The sequence below is a fragment of the Myxocyprinus asiaticus genome, chromosome 44 (assembly GCF_019703515.2).
Source record: "Myxocyprinus asiaticus isolate MX2 ecotype Aquarium Trade chromosome 44, UBuf_Myxa_2, whole genome shotgun sequence".
In the NCBI taxonomy this organism is placed as follows: domain Eukaryota; kingdom Metazoa; phylum Chordata; class Actinopteri; order Cypriniformes; family Catostomidae; genus Myxocyprinus; species Myxocyprinus asiaticus.
In genome coordinates this window covers 14,454,618-14,469,289 of record NC_059387.1, presented here as the reverse complement: position 1 = coordinate 14,469,289, position 14,672 = coordinate 14,454,618, and the positions used below count along the sequence as shown (strand labels likewise).

At 39.8% G+C, this 14,672-nt stretch overlaps 1 pseudogene; it reads left to right on the top strand.

The window, feature by feature from the left end:
- Positions 1-72: 72 nt before the first annotated feature.
- On the top strand, positions 73-14,249 carry LOC127434750 (AN1-type zinc finger protein 1-like; annotated as a pseudogene).
- Positions 14,250-14,672: the final 423 nt, after the last annotated feature.

The following is a 14,672-nucleotide window of genomic DNA, read 5'->3' as shown; positions in this document are numbered from 1 at the left end:
AATGAAACAAACGTGCAATTTCCTTTTTGAAGGTACTTTCATTTTGAAAAGTGTTCATTACGTCATTTAAACATGGCTTAACTTGATATTGGAAAACATTGTGGCATTGAATCTTGCAAACAGTATGATCCGTATTAATTATGTAATCCAAATCATTTTGGACATTCTTAGTAGATTAAAACTAATACAAAATATACGTGCTCGTTATTTCAAGGCAGCAAAACTAAGTGATGTGAGTCAGCAGCTGCAGCCATCTGCTATATTTTCATATATAAGTCAGGAATATCACATGATGGTAAACAAGTTAATTTGTCCATTTTATTCTATTTCCATACAGATTTTCTACCGTTCGTGTGTAGCAGCTGTTCTGGACTATTTTGGTAAAATATTCTGCTAGTTTAAAGGATTAAAAATGATAAAGTACACTTACAGTAGGTACTGTAGGTTTACCAATAGTGTTTTGTTTTTTTTGTTTTGTTTTTTGCCGATAACAATAACTAAGGTGGCGGGGGAAAGAAAAAAGGTGGTGGAAAAATTAATCCTGGAAAGTTTTAAAAATGTATTTATAGAATGTAAAAAAATAAATAATAATATATATCGGTATTTCCTTACAATAGACGGGCACAGACTTGGAGGCTGCAAGAGTCCAAAATGAATAAAATCCCAGATGGAGTTTATTGTGCAAACAAAATCCCAATAATAACCAGAAAAAAAAATAGGATTGGTGCATATCGCAGACTTATAACTATAAACAAGCCCCAAATTCACCTGGGACTCTTATTTTAAAATGACAGAGACTTGGCTCTGTTACAATGCTCCATATTTATGTATTTACCAAATTAAGCTTTTTATAGCCTATATATTCAGATATACTTTTTATAGCCTATTATATATTTTTCTGTATGTATGTATGTGTATATATATATATATATATATATATATATATATATATATATATATATATATATATACACACACACACACACACACACACACACACACACACACACACACACTGTAGTTTTACTGTTTTACTGTAGAATCAAGCCATTCTAACTGTAGACTCCTCTAGCCGGCCACAGAGGAACATGGAGGAATAAAAGCAAAAAAGTTATCGGAAACTATCTGCGTTGATTTTTGCCGATAACGAATAGTCCCAAAAAGCAACTATCTGCACCGATTAATCAGTAAAAACAATATATCGTCTACCTCTACTTTGAACATACAATATAAATAGTTAGACCATAATTACTGATCTAGCAAAGCACCTGGAAACAGGTGCAAGTTATTTGTGCAGAAATATAATAATTAATTATTGTAAAATGCACCACAGATATTAGACTTAATAAGGTAGGCAATCAGATATGAGAAATGTAACTTATTTCATTCATTAGTATTTTCTCAATTCATGTAACACTAGGTCTCTTGTACTAAGTTTGGAGCACAGAAGAAGAGACTCCCACTCTTGTCAAGAGGTGAGTAACAGCAGGAGATGTGCTTGTGCCATTATGATGTGATCATTTTAGGGGTCTGCTCAGTTCAAGTCTGTCTGTTAGTTTTCTTAAAGATGCTACAAGTAAAAAATAATTTGTACAGTACTGTGTTTCACCGATGTGCTTGAAAAGCTTGATCACTGTGGAGAGGACAATCAATTGCAGACAGTTATATCCCTGTACCAGTTTTATTGAATAATAAAACATTTTACTAACAAATGCTGTAAATGCTTTAGGTTGTGATTGAATGTGTAACAATCACATGTAAAATGGTAAACTTTTTTTTGGACAGCTGTATGTACTTTGTTCTTTTGTTCATGATTAAATAGATGATTCTCTTGACTCATCAAATCAGTGGTTTCACTTTATGTATCTTCAGGTGCCAGTGAAGAAAGAGATCTCTGGGTCTGGGGGTACAACATCATATCCATGCAGCTTTGAAGACTGTAAAGGGAGGGAACTGCTGCCCGTCATCTGCCCACACTGTGAAAAACACTTCTGCCTCACTTACAAACATTATATTCATATTCCCTACATTTCTTACTGACTGACACCACTAATAACTCACCCTAATAGGAGTGAACCTGGTGGGAAATCAAGAGATAAAACCCTCAGTTTCCCCACATAGCTCTTTTTTGTTGTCTTGTTCATTTTGTATTTGTCGCAGGGAATCAAATCTAAATCTTATGTGACAGTAATAGTCCTATTTTAGAAAGAGAAATATAGACGTTAGTCAAATAATTTCACTAATTTGCTCCTGTCTGCTCATATACATGTTATGTTTACATAATCCTGACCTAGTATCCTGATCTAATACACACTGCCCCTATAAAAACCTGACTGTTTTCCTCTGTTCTCAGGCATCGTCATCAAGATGACCATAAGTGTGAAAAGCTGGAGACACCGAAGCCTCGCATGGCAGCAACACAAGAACTGGTGTAGAAAATAGATGGTCAGTTTATAGGGCTTCATTTTTATTTCCTTCACATGAAATCAAAGTTGACCTTATTTACTTTCGTAATATACGTTTCTGGTCTTATTGTGCAAAATGTATCAGTAGATGTTATTCCTAAGAAAATCTTTCATTAAAATGTCATAAATTGCTCTGCCTTTGAAACAACGTTCAATAAATGCTAAGCTCAGTCGGCAGCATTTGTGGCACAACTTTGATTACCACAAAAATTAATTTTTGACTTGTCCCTCTTTTTCTTTTTAAAAAAGCTACAATTTAGTTTACAGTGAGACACTTACAATGGAGGTGAATGGGGCCAATCCATAAATGCTGAAATACTCATGTCTCAAAAGTATAGCCACAAGACATAAACAATATACAAGTTTACATGATTTTAGTGTGATAAAATCACTTACTAACCTTTTTTGAAAGTTATAGTTATAGCCTTTGTTGCTATGACAACATAATGGCCAAAACAATAAAATGACTGTAAAAACGACCATTTAAACAAATTTACAGCTCAAATAATACATGAGTTTTAACAATAATTAATGTATGTGTTTTTTATAAAATTATTAGCTTCACATTTCTGCCTTTCTAAAATACATTGAGATACTCTAAAGGGAGAACTTGACCTTCATGCTCATGTCCCAGCCCAAAAGCTTCCTCAAAAATGTATGCCAGGGGTGTTTCTGCAGGGTAGTTGTCCTCCACAGTTGACAACAAACTTGTATTTTTATCTGGCTCCATTCTGGTATGGAATACTCATGATCCATTCCACATTATGGAAGTGAAACTGGTTGCTGTTTCATGTTGACTAACCCATTTCGATTACAACTGTCTTTTGCTGGTATCACAAGTCGGGTGATAATCTGTTTTGTGTACTTACTCTTCTTGTCCACATGAGGGCAGAAGATACTTACATTAATGCCAGTCTTGAGGCCTTGTGATACCACAAAAATTCTCAGAAAGTCAGATAATAATTTCCAGGATATTTTCCATCAGAGTCAAAAAAGAACGCCCAAGCAAGTAAAGGCAGAAAAGGAGCGAAAAATATAGAAAAATATAGCAGTTGCAGCAACTGCTGCAAAAGTTGCTCTGATGAAGCTTAAGATGCATGCATTCAGAGACAAAGGCCTGGCACAGGTACTAGAGCAAAACCTATACCATAGTGCAATTTTCATTGAAGTTACCTCTATATCACTTTATAGTTCCCTTTTTAAAAATTCCCTTTTTAATCTCCTCTTCAGACAGCAGACTTATTTCCAGGTGTTTCTGCTAAAAGAAGCTAAAGACTGTAGTTTGCCAATATTCTTCAGCTCCAAATAGACTGTCGGCAAAGTAGTGGACTTTGCTGCATCTCAGGCCAGTCTGAAGAATAACAATAATGTCCTCACAGCTAAGGTCAGTCAACAGAGCACTACATTAACTTAGTTCAAAATGTGTTATTTGGTGAATTCACTCTCAGCATTAACATGCCACTTTTGTTATTTTGATGAATGTATTACATAGACAAGTATTTTAAAAAATGCTTACGGAATGCGCCTTGTGAGAGACTGACAAACTCAGTTAAAAACTGATTTATAACAAGAGTAGACCAATAATAGGCTTATGTTCAATAATATTGAAATAAAACACATAATGAGCTCTGTTTTTGTGACCGCACTAAGCGTTGCGCTACACGCAACATCCGTGTGCTGGGTCTTATACTATTTTCGTGAGAGCGCTAATTCTAAGTGCAATTTTCGTGCCAACGCATAGCGCGAGTGGGCATGGTTGGGAGTGTTTGCGCTGTCTGTGGGTGTATGTGCACAAACTGTGGGTACATTGTATGTTATGAAGTGATGTAAAACTCATGTTGCTATATTCCTGAGAAATAGGTAATTGCGCTAGAGAACTATGTCTAATCTCGGTGCAAAATCTAAACTAATTTCCTGTATTTGCAGTTTGGGGATTCCACCAGCAGATGATATCAGAGAGCTATCGATCATTTTTAATACTAGACATGATTTGTGTATCAGTAGATCAATATGATTAGTAATAATAATAACCGATTTTGCCAACCCACTTGCGTCTCGAATTAGCACATGCTTGCATGAAAACACAACTTCATGGCCATGCCCACTGAATTGGGATGTATTACATAGCACTTTTCTTTAGGCATAGCGCTCTTAAAATAGGGCCCAATAAATTAATTATAACGATTAATAATGCTAATAATGAATATGCACTGCTAAAGAATAATAAACTAATAACCAAAAAGGAAAGTACTGAATTAAACAATAAAACAAATAAATGATTTGAACACAGAGTGGATAAATGCAGTGCTGTTGAACTGAACGTAGCAATGAGAGAATTGTATTGGAATGCTCCTTATGGGAAACCACCTAATGGCTCTGGCAAAATGGTGATAAATAATGCTTATTTAAGCAATATCGCACGAGCAAGAGTGCGATATGGCCCTACATCAGCACTGCTGTGATTCGGCCGCAGGCACGAAGCCGCAGGCTGAGTGCCGTAGGATTGGAAATGCAGGACAAGGGTGTGTCTATCCGGGGGACATATTTATCCCTTTCTGATGAGGAGGAGATTGTAATCTGGCGCCTTTCCGATCCTGGAGTGTGATTGCCCACTGGTGTCATGCATTCATTTATCTTTAAACAGGTCTGTCCCATGAACTGTTGTGTTAACAGTCAAAAACCATAACATAAACTGTGCTTTGCATGAAGATGGAGTGGATGTGTTGCAGTTTATATTAATTTAAGGCCTCCAAACCTAGGTATAAATAGATCTCCGTGGCCGTCCACTGCTGCTGCATCCGGGAGGTCCTGAGGGAATTTATGGCAGTTCTTGCTTAAACCTTAGGGATGAGTTTGGTGGGTGCAGAAGGTCCCCCTTTCTGCACTGTAAGAGGTGTCTGGCAGTTATCTTAGCATTTTATCTGATGTTGCTAAACATTTGTTTATGTTCATTCACCAAGGATCCAATCACAGTGAGGTACATCTTCTTCCACACCAGCAGTTAGAGAGGGGCCCTGCCATAATGGTCCCTGGAATGCCATCTTTACTGATGTTCACCACATCTCCCCCTGCTCGGACTGATCGAGGACCTGAAGTCGTTGATCTGGGCGATGTACTTAAAGGGGAACAGCAGGAACAAAACACAAACCTCACCTCATCCTTCGACCATTGGCAGTTTGAGTAACTATAATTCAATAGTTCATATACTAAATTTAGTGAGTATACTAATGACATCCTTTATCAGTACTACTAAAAAGGTTACACATGAACCTACATGTAAAGAAAGGGAAACTATGGATAGTCAAAAAGAGAGACTATTCAGTGAGTGGTGTCTAGAGAATAAAGCAGTCTCCTGCTACTTCCGTCTAGTCAGCGTTTCTTGTTACAGCAGGAGAAAGCTCAGGGAGTGGTCTACACATATTAGATTTGAGCTCAAGAGCTTCACTAAGTCTCACCCTTTTCTGCTCTGACAGGCTAGCCTGCAGTTTGTGGATTTGCTGGTACAGTATCGACCCCAGGGGGCCCATTGTAGCCCACCCACATAGTGTGAAAATAAGTAATAGGCTGTCACTGATATCCCACCCCCAAGTGAATGGCAACTTTTTAGGTTTTGGCTCCACAGGTGTAGCTCAGAGGCTACCTAACTAGAGACTGATCTTTGCTAATTTAGGTCCCTCAAACAGAATTTGATTCCTGAGTGACTTATCTACTTCCAGAGTGTGTCCTTTAAAGGCATCCACTATTTCAAACTCCACATCATGCACATCAGCATCAAGATGGTATAGAACTAAATGTTTGATGTGGAGAATTGCTCCTACTTGATTTTGAATTAACATAGTTTCATTAGGGAGGTGTATTGGAGTAGCTGTATCATGGCAGTTATATGTCATAATGGCTTCACTAACAGGTGTATTAACTAACCACTTATTTCCTGCTCTCTCAGTTTGGGTGGTAGTCACATCATCCCTGTGTGTAGCAACAGCATTGTCTTCTGTGATTAACTTTTAATGCCACATAGGCCTTCAATTGGGTCTCTTACGAAAGGTTTACTGGGGCATAACCAGTGAATATCTTTGACGACTGTACACATATGTAGGTTAGGTGTCAGATACATGTCAGGATTTTCATCTTGATAAGCTATGAGTGAGGGTGTCTCAATTTGTATGTGTATATCTTGAGACCAAAACCCTACGTTTAACATTGATTTCAACCTGTATATATTTTTAGTGTCAATTGTCGGGAGGTTTAACAGGAATTTTCTTTAGCCTCTGGGTTAACATGGATTGGTATAGCACTTCCCAGGCTATAAGCTAAATGTACCTGCAGTGTTTGCATGGTTCCCTGCAATACCAGACTCAAGATATTCTTCACCCCCCTGTGGCCTCCACAAGGTTCATCATGGGCATGCAGGAGCATAACCCTCTGTGGGCTGTACAGACCACCCATCAAGGTGGTGTATTCTTATCAGGAGAGTATACTAGCAAACCCTTCTCTAACTTTAAATGGTGTCTGATAAGGTACATAGTTTTCAGGTCACTTGACTCTGCCAGATTTTGCTCAGTTATTGGATGCTCTACTGGGTTAGAAATTAATAGGTAAACAGCGCTGATCACAGGGTTGTTGTCATCAAGGGTTGTCCCTGCTTCCTTTGCTTGCCTATGTGTGACAGCATTAACACTTACAAGAGTAGGCTCTGATGTTGGAAGCCACTCCTCCTGGAACTGCCAGGAGGTGCCTGCTATGGCGCCTGCTTTGGCTAGCCTGTCAGCTTCATCATTGCCCATTTTGTCTGGACCAGGGGCTTGTGAATGTCCTTCTACCTTCTTCCAGTACACGGTCATGCCATTCTGACTGACAAGTTTGTCACAAGCAAGAAACAATTCCTTATGCTTAACTTCCTTTCCTCTGGCATTTTTCATACCATTTTGTTTCCAATGAGGGAGGTGAGAGACAAAAATGTGTCTGGCATTGTTTGAATCAGACAGATTACCAAGTCTCTGATACTGTACTGTGCTGCCTGTTGCAAAGTTATGAGTGCAGCAGCGATTTCTGCATACTGACTAGACTTGGAGCCTAAATTGAACTGCTGTGCACCACAGGGGGCATCAGCCTCCCAGACTAATCCTACTCCAGCCTGTATGTGTTGTTCATGGTGATAAGAGCACCCATCAATGTAGGCCTTAGGAAGACCTGCGCAGACGTTTTCATCATAGTAATGATGGCTTGATGTCAGCAAGGGTGTGGTGATTACTGTGCTGGCTTGTGCGTATTCTCCATCAATGCAATGCTGGCACATAGCTAATCCTTAACTTAGTGCCATCTTATTGTTCTGTGCGAATCTCACCTCCACCTCATAACCTTGCAAGGCCATCATCAATGTGGCAGTGCGACTGTTTGAGACTCTACCTTCCCTGAGTGTTTGGCTATTTAGGAACTGGACAGTTGATGAAATGTCTCAACAATGACTTTCTGACACCCAGTATAGCTACAAACATTTTAAATTGCCCACGCTGTAGCAAGCAAGGCTTTCTCACAGTCTGAGAACTTAATCTCTACACTACTGAGTGCCCTACTAGCATAGGCAACAACCCGCTTGTCTTGGTCGTGCTTTTGGGAGAGTGCTGCAGTGCTCGGAAAAATCAGCCTGAAGGAAAAACTCTTTGTCTTTGTCAGGGCAGGCTAGGCATGGGGCAGTGCACAACCTGTTCCTCAGTTCTTTCATGGCCTGTGCCTGTCTTTCCCCCAGCTAAATTCTCTACCTTTCTGTAGTAGTTCATGCAGTGGTTTGGTGATGTCTGCATAAAATTCTATGAACTGAAGGGAGTAACTGCATATTCATAGGAAGCTACGCAGTTCAGAGACATTTGTAGGGGGTTTAATATTCTTTACTGCTTCTATTCTATTAGACTGAGGTTGAATACCATTAGGGCCAACAGTCAGTCCAACATACTCCACTTTTGTTCGGCACCACTGTCCTTTGGCTAATGACAGTTTAGCACCTGCCTCAGTGAGCTTGGTGAGAACATGTCGTATCTCTGCTAGATGATCTGACCAGGTCTGACGACGCATAAGTATATCATCAACATAGATCAGGTTACCACGTGTGGCTGCATCACCCATTGCCTTGTATAGAAATATATTAAACTCAGCAGGGGAGTTTGAATAGCCAAATGGGCACCTGTTCCAAGTGATCTGTCTACCTCCAAAAGAAAATGCTAGCTTATATTGATCTGATGGGTCTACCTTCATTGTCCAAAAAACAATTTGCCACATCAGCTGTAGAGAAATATTTAGCTGTAGTAATCTCTGCTAGCTCTTGGTCAAGATGTATCATAGGCCAACATGATAGGGGGAACCTGTTTGTTGAGCTGCCGGTAATCTACAGTTAAACGCCACTTTCGGCTTAACTTTAAGATAGGCCAAACTGGAGAATTGTAGGTGGAACTGCACTCACGTGTGATCTTTTTCTCTAACTGGGACTCTATAATTTCCTGAATGGAGTCAAAAGCAGTGAGTGGAATTCTGCATTGCTGCACAAAGGTAGGTGGGGCATTTGGATCTGTGGGAATACGGACTGTATGGGCATCTGTGTCTCCACAATCATAGGAAACTTTAGAAAAGATTTCCTTGTGCTCATAAAACACCTGCTTTAATTCCTGACGCTGAACCTCTGTGTCAAGAGTGTCTGCTTGGTCTAGCTGTTGTTGAACTACTGACTCGAAGCCAGGGTATGGTTCAGCGCACTTTCCTGCATCTTTCTCACAGTTCACTGGTGCATGCGACTCTTGGGCCATCATAGTATGTACCACTATCTCACCGTCACTTTCAAAGTCTGCTAAACACATAGCTCCCTCAAACGCCCCTGGGTGTGTTATGATGGAAATCATCTTGGTAGGGTAGGTGAGATACACTTGCTCACAGTTGTCTCTCTCAATAGGCAAGTCAGGAAGCTCTCCTATGACAGGAATAGTTCATTCAAAATCATGAAAGGAGCTATCAATCAGGTATCCTAGAGGAGTGTGTGGAGGAATGCGAATATTTCCTCTGGTGAGATTTTGTACAAGTAGCTAAATTGAGCAGTTGTACAATTCAGGCTGTGGGTTACCACAGATTGTGAGTCCCAAACTGCAAAACTGAGCAGAGTGCTGGAAGAAGGCTAGTACTATCTGGTTCATTTCTTGACCCCTTTTTATGACTAGTCTGACCGGATCCTCTGCAGTTTGAGCAGGGACCACTGTGTCAAACTTATTCATAACCTGACATGCTTGGGGAACTGTCTGACCAGAACGCATGTTGTTAGGATCACATGCTAATACATTAGGGCCAATATCTGCTCTAGACCACTACACATTTTTGACTGTGTTTAACTGCACCCCTAGTCTCACTAACACATCAGAACCAATGTATACTGAATGTGTCAGGTCAGGTACTACAAGCATGTAGTGCTTGAACTGTTTATGGCCAAGCTTAAGGGAGACAGAGCAAACTCCAACACTCTTAACTGTTGTTTGGGGCAACTAGCAAGCCAACATTTCTGTTTCTTCTCTACCATGGGAAATATGCAAGGTTTCTCTTGTAACAGTTGATACAGTTCCTGACTTATTGCTGACTTCTCTGACCAGAGTGCAACCACAGCATCATCGACCAGTACTTCATTAACATGAATGCCCCTCACCACCTGCGGATTATATACCTGGGTGTTAAGAAGTTCCAGGGCACACAAAAATGCTTTTTTCTTCTCTAACAGCTTTAGGGGGATCTTGTTCTCATGAGCTGTGTCTGCTGACTGGGGCTGATGATTTGCATTTCCCTCACAGTGGGTGCCTCTTCATTAAGGTGGGAATCCTTCATTGTCAGCTGACTAGAGATGTCCTCTCTACCTCCACTGCCTTGCATAGCTTCTGACTTGAACTAATCTCTTTGATGGGCCATGGGATTCTGACCTGTGCCCACAATTGACAGCTGTGATAGTCAGTTAATGGTGTGAGCCTATTCAACAAATCCCGACCAATAAGAAGTTGTTCTGTGTCAAAACCAACAACATAGAGAGGGTGAACTATCTTCATCTCACCAAATGTTAACTCCACCCACACCCATTGGTTAATAGGGGCCTGATCCTGTGTGTAGCTAGTTACCTTGACTTGACAACTCTCTATCTTGAGCCACTTACCTAGTGAGTTGGTTACTTGGGTGAGGTTTTTAAACAACCCAGGTGACACCAAAGACATTTCTGAACCAGTGTCTAGCAGTGCGTCACATGTTAATACACCTTCAGTGGACACAGAAATGTAAATCCTTCTGGCCCTGCCTCTCTGTGTCAAGTCACAAGGAACCGACAGAGATTAGGGTCAGGTCTGCTGACATCTGAGTGGTTAGGCCTCACACTCTGTTGCATGGTTCCCCCTTTCCTTGGCTCTTCCCCCACCCTATGAAGTACACTTTAGGTGGGGGAGGGGAGGGGTCCCGGCCTAGTCATTGCTTAGAAGGAGGGTCCTTTTCTTTCTGGGATGTGTGCTCCTGTGACTTAAGGTCTTTGAGGGCTTTAGCAAGTATTTTCTGAATTTGCTTCAAGTTATCACGATCCCTTTCTTCAGTCCCTGTGAACTCCTTTTTCTTCTGACTGCCCTGTTTGTGAATGTCCCTTGATTTATCTCTGAACCTCCTGTGCCTTTCTTCTCTGTGTGTATGCCTGCCAGCCTAGTATCCTTCATTGCTTGAGGATTTATGGCCCTGTGTGTCCTGTTGGAACTCACCGGACTTTGGCCGAGAGGGGCGGCTAGTACAGGCTGGTCCACTTTGGGGAAGTTCTGACACTTCTAGTTCAAGAAGTTTGTTGTCCATATTCTAAGTCCATTTTCAAACTAGAAATTTCAAACAAGGCTGACTTTAACTCATCCTTGGCCTGTTTCTCACTCATACTCACTACTCTTAATTTGTCTGCCTGTGTTGTCAAATCATTTTGAGCCTGAGCCAGCTCTGTTTGCAGAGCGGCTACATCCTGGTTTCTGGGTAAAGTGACTGTACCTAAGCACTCATTCTTGAGCTGTTCAAGCTCAGTTTCTAGGTCTATATTTTCTTCTTTTAACCTTTTAATTTCTGCTTCTTGGCTCTCCGTAATACACTGCAAGTCTTCTTTCTCTGCAGACAACCTATTAGCTTCCACCTTCAAATGGTCATTTGCATGACGCAGATCATCCAGCTCACTCTTTAGCTCTTGGATCATCTCTCATCTGTTCATTAGCAAGGGATACTCTGTCTATTGCTTGGGTTAACCGAGCAGCCCAATTTAGTGCTAAGCTAGAGAGGAGTTTGATTAGCGAGGTGCCTTTTAAGGCCTGGCCTGCTGCTTCAGCAGTTAGCTGTGTTGTTTTGAGGCTGATTTCACCATAATCTAAGCCCTTAATCATCTCTGTGTAACCTGGGTTCACAGCAATGGTCAGGTCTACAACCAATTGTTCAGGTAGGGTTAATTCTGCCATTTTTGACAGATACTTTACTGCACCTAGCAACTAGCTAGTCTTAGTATTTAACACAAAAGTGTTGATAGTTTGAAGTCACTGGGACAATGTAAATCACACACTGATTAGTGATAAGGATTTTAGCCCTTGGCTATGAGTGGTCAGAGGGAAATACCCTTATCTGACACTTATCTAAGTTCACACAGAACTCTCAAATTTTTGATAGACTTACAAGGTATATGAGCCCGTTGCTATACTTAGTAGTAGCAATTAGTTATAATTAATAATCAAAACCTCTGCTAACACTATAGTTTCCTGAATGAGGAAACCCTTACCAGAACTATACCACTGTAAAATAGTCCAAAGCTTAAACAACAACTCTATTTACTGCAAACAATTCAACTGCAACAAATCCTATTCATAAAAAGTACCACAGAGCTGAGTGAAGAAACTATGAATCAGGCTTGGGAGGAACCACCTGCTAAGCAAACAGTAACTGACCAATAATTTTAATACTAATAATTTTAGTTTCCTGTTAAAGTAATTACCTTGCAATCTTTTAGGTGAATTCTTTTGTGTTGATGAACAGAAGACTCATTTCAATCTTAGTAGGCCTCACACAGGGCACCATGTGTAGTGATTTCTACTCAATTCACCGATGACGTAGTGATTTTTGATCACGTGTCACTTAAGGTGTGGTTATGAGTGTATCAGATGACCCCTCCCCCTTTGCAATACAGGGCACCAATTCAGAATACAATCTTAACAATTTAAGAACACTACCAAAAGAACTGTTTGATAATTTAGAATTAATGTAAACTAGAGGGAGTTGGTCAGCTGATTTATCTGAAGGATTTGTGAGAGTCTGGACAACTAGTAGAGTCTTTGATCATAAACACAATGAAGACACAGTTGTAATAAAATTAATGAAATGTATTAACAATAGATATGCAAGAGTAAATACCACAACGGTTAATAATGCTAATAATGAATATGCACTGCTAAAGAATAATAAACTAATAACCAAAAAGGAAAGTACTGAATTAAACAATAAAACAAATAAATGATTTGAACGCAGAGTGGATAAATGCAATGCTGTTGAACTGAATGTAGCAATGAGAGAGAATTGTATGGGAATGCTCCTTATGGGAAACCACATAATGGCTCTGGCAAAATGGTGATAAATAATGCTTATTTATCATTAAACAAATAATATACCTATTATTTGTAACAAGCTGACCCCAGATAACTGTTATCTAAGCAAGTTAGAAAAACATATGCTGCAGGTATAAACTAATGCCAAGGTCTCTAGAAAGAGGTTTGGTAAGTTTATATTTATGTTCCACACAGTCGGGTGCTCAGTCCGGCAATAGAGATGTCTTCCACTGGTGATGAGGGTAGCATGCAGTGGGAAGGGCGCAGATTTGCGATCCAGTAGTCGTTGCCACACTGGGCTGGAGGATGCTTAACTTTGTGTGCGCCAAGAGGGTCCTTAAAGAGTGCACTGGGCAGCTGGGTCAGTTGAACAATAAAGTAATTAATTTGAATCAGAATTACTATACAGTATATTATATTTATAATTATTTAAATGATTATATATTAAATTATCTTTATTTTGGGGACTTTCTCAGCAATTATTGATATAGGCAATTTAATTTGATTCATTAATTGGCACATCATATACTGTAATTAATCTGGGATCTCCTCAACCACCACCAACGTGTGCAGCATCCATGATGCGACGGCAGCCATAGTGTGCCAGAATTCCCACCACACACCAGGTTTTGGTGGTGAGGAGAGTACAGTGATGAGCCAATTCATATGTATAGGGGATTATTAGAAAGCCATGACAGATAAAGGGCCAGTGGGCAAATTTGGCCAGGACACGAGGGACACACAGTTACACCCCCCATTCTTTACGAGAAATGCCCTGGGTTTTTTTATGACCACATACAGAGAACAGAGTCAGAACCTCCATTTAACATCTTATCCGGAAAACAGAAATAAGTGTACCTCAGGGAAACTACATTTTAAATATGTATGATGTGACCCCTTTTAAATTACTAGTGAAATCAGCTACTTAATATTTATGCTTATAATATATTAACCACTACTGTGTGGTTCTATTATCATTGCATAATCTGTACAGAAACTGCGTTTGTGTCATCCTGAAATGGGGGAGGCCTTTAAGATGGACGTCTCCCTACATTCACTGCTCTCCAACGCTGAGTTTCCTCTCCACTACGGAGGCAACGTCATTCTGGAGTACCTGGAGAAAGACAGCATCGAAATGGATGATGTCGCTGTGTATATTCTGTCCTCCTGATAAAAGATTCCAAAATTTTCTTTCAGAAGAGATCTATAATAGTAAAGTGTAAAACAGAGAGTGTTACACTGATAACTGAAGGATTGTGGTTTAAAGATTCATTGGATTAATGCAATTGTGTGCTAAATTGAGTAAGATAGAGACTTGCTCGCTGACAACATGAGCTAAACTAGTGCTTCCAAGGATTTGTCCATGTTTGGAAAAGAAAGCCATTGTACATATATTCTGCAATATTTTTTTTTTAATAAATATGATCTGTAAATTAATTACTTTGACTCATTACAATCTAATAATTGGATTTGCTTGTTTTATAGACAGATTAAACCTGGCTGTGAATTCCCAATTGAACGAAAGTTGAAAATGAAAGGGTTTTGAATAAATGCATAGTTCTAAGAATCACAAAAGGCAAAAGTGCAAGACTCT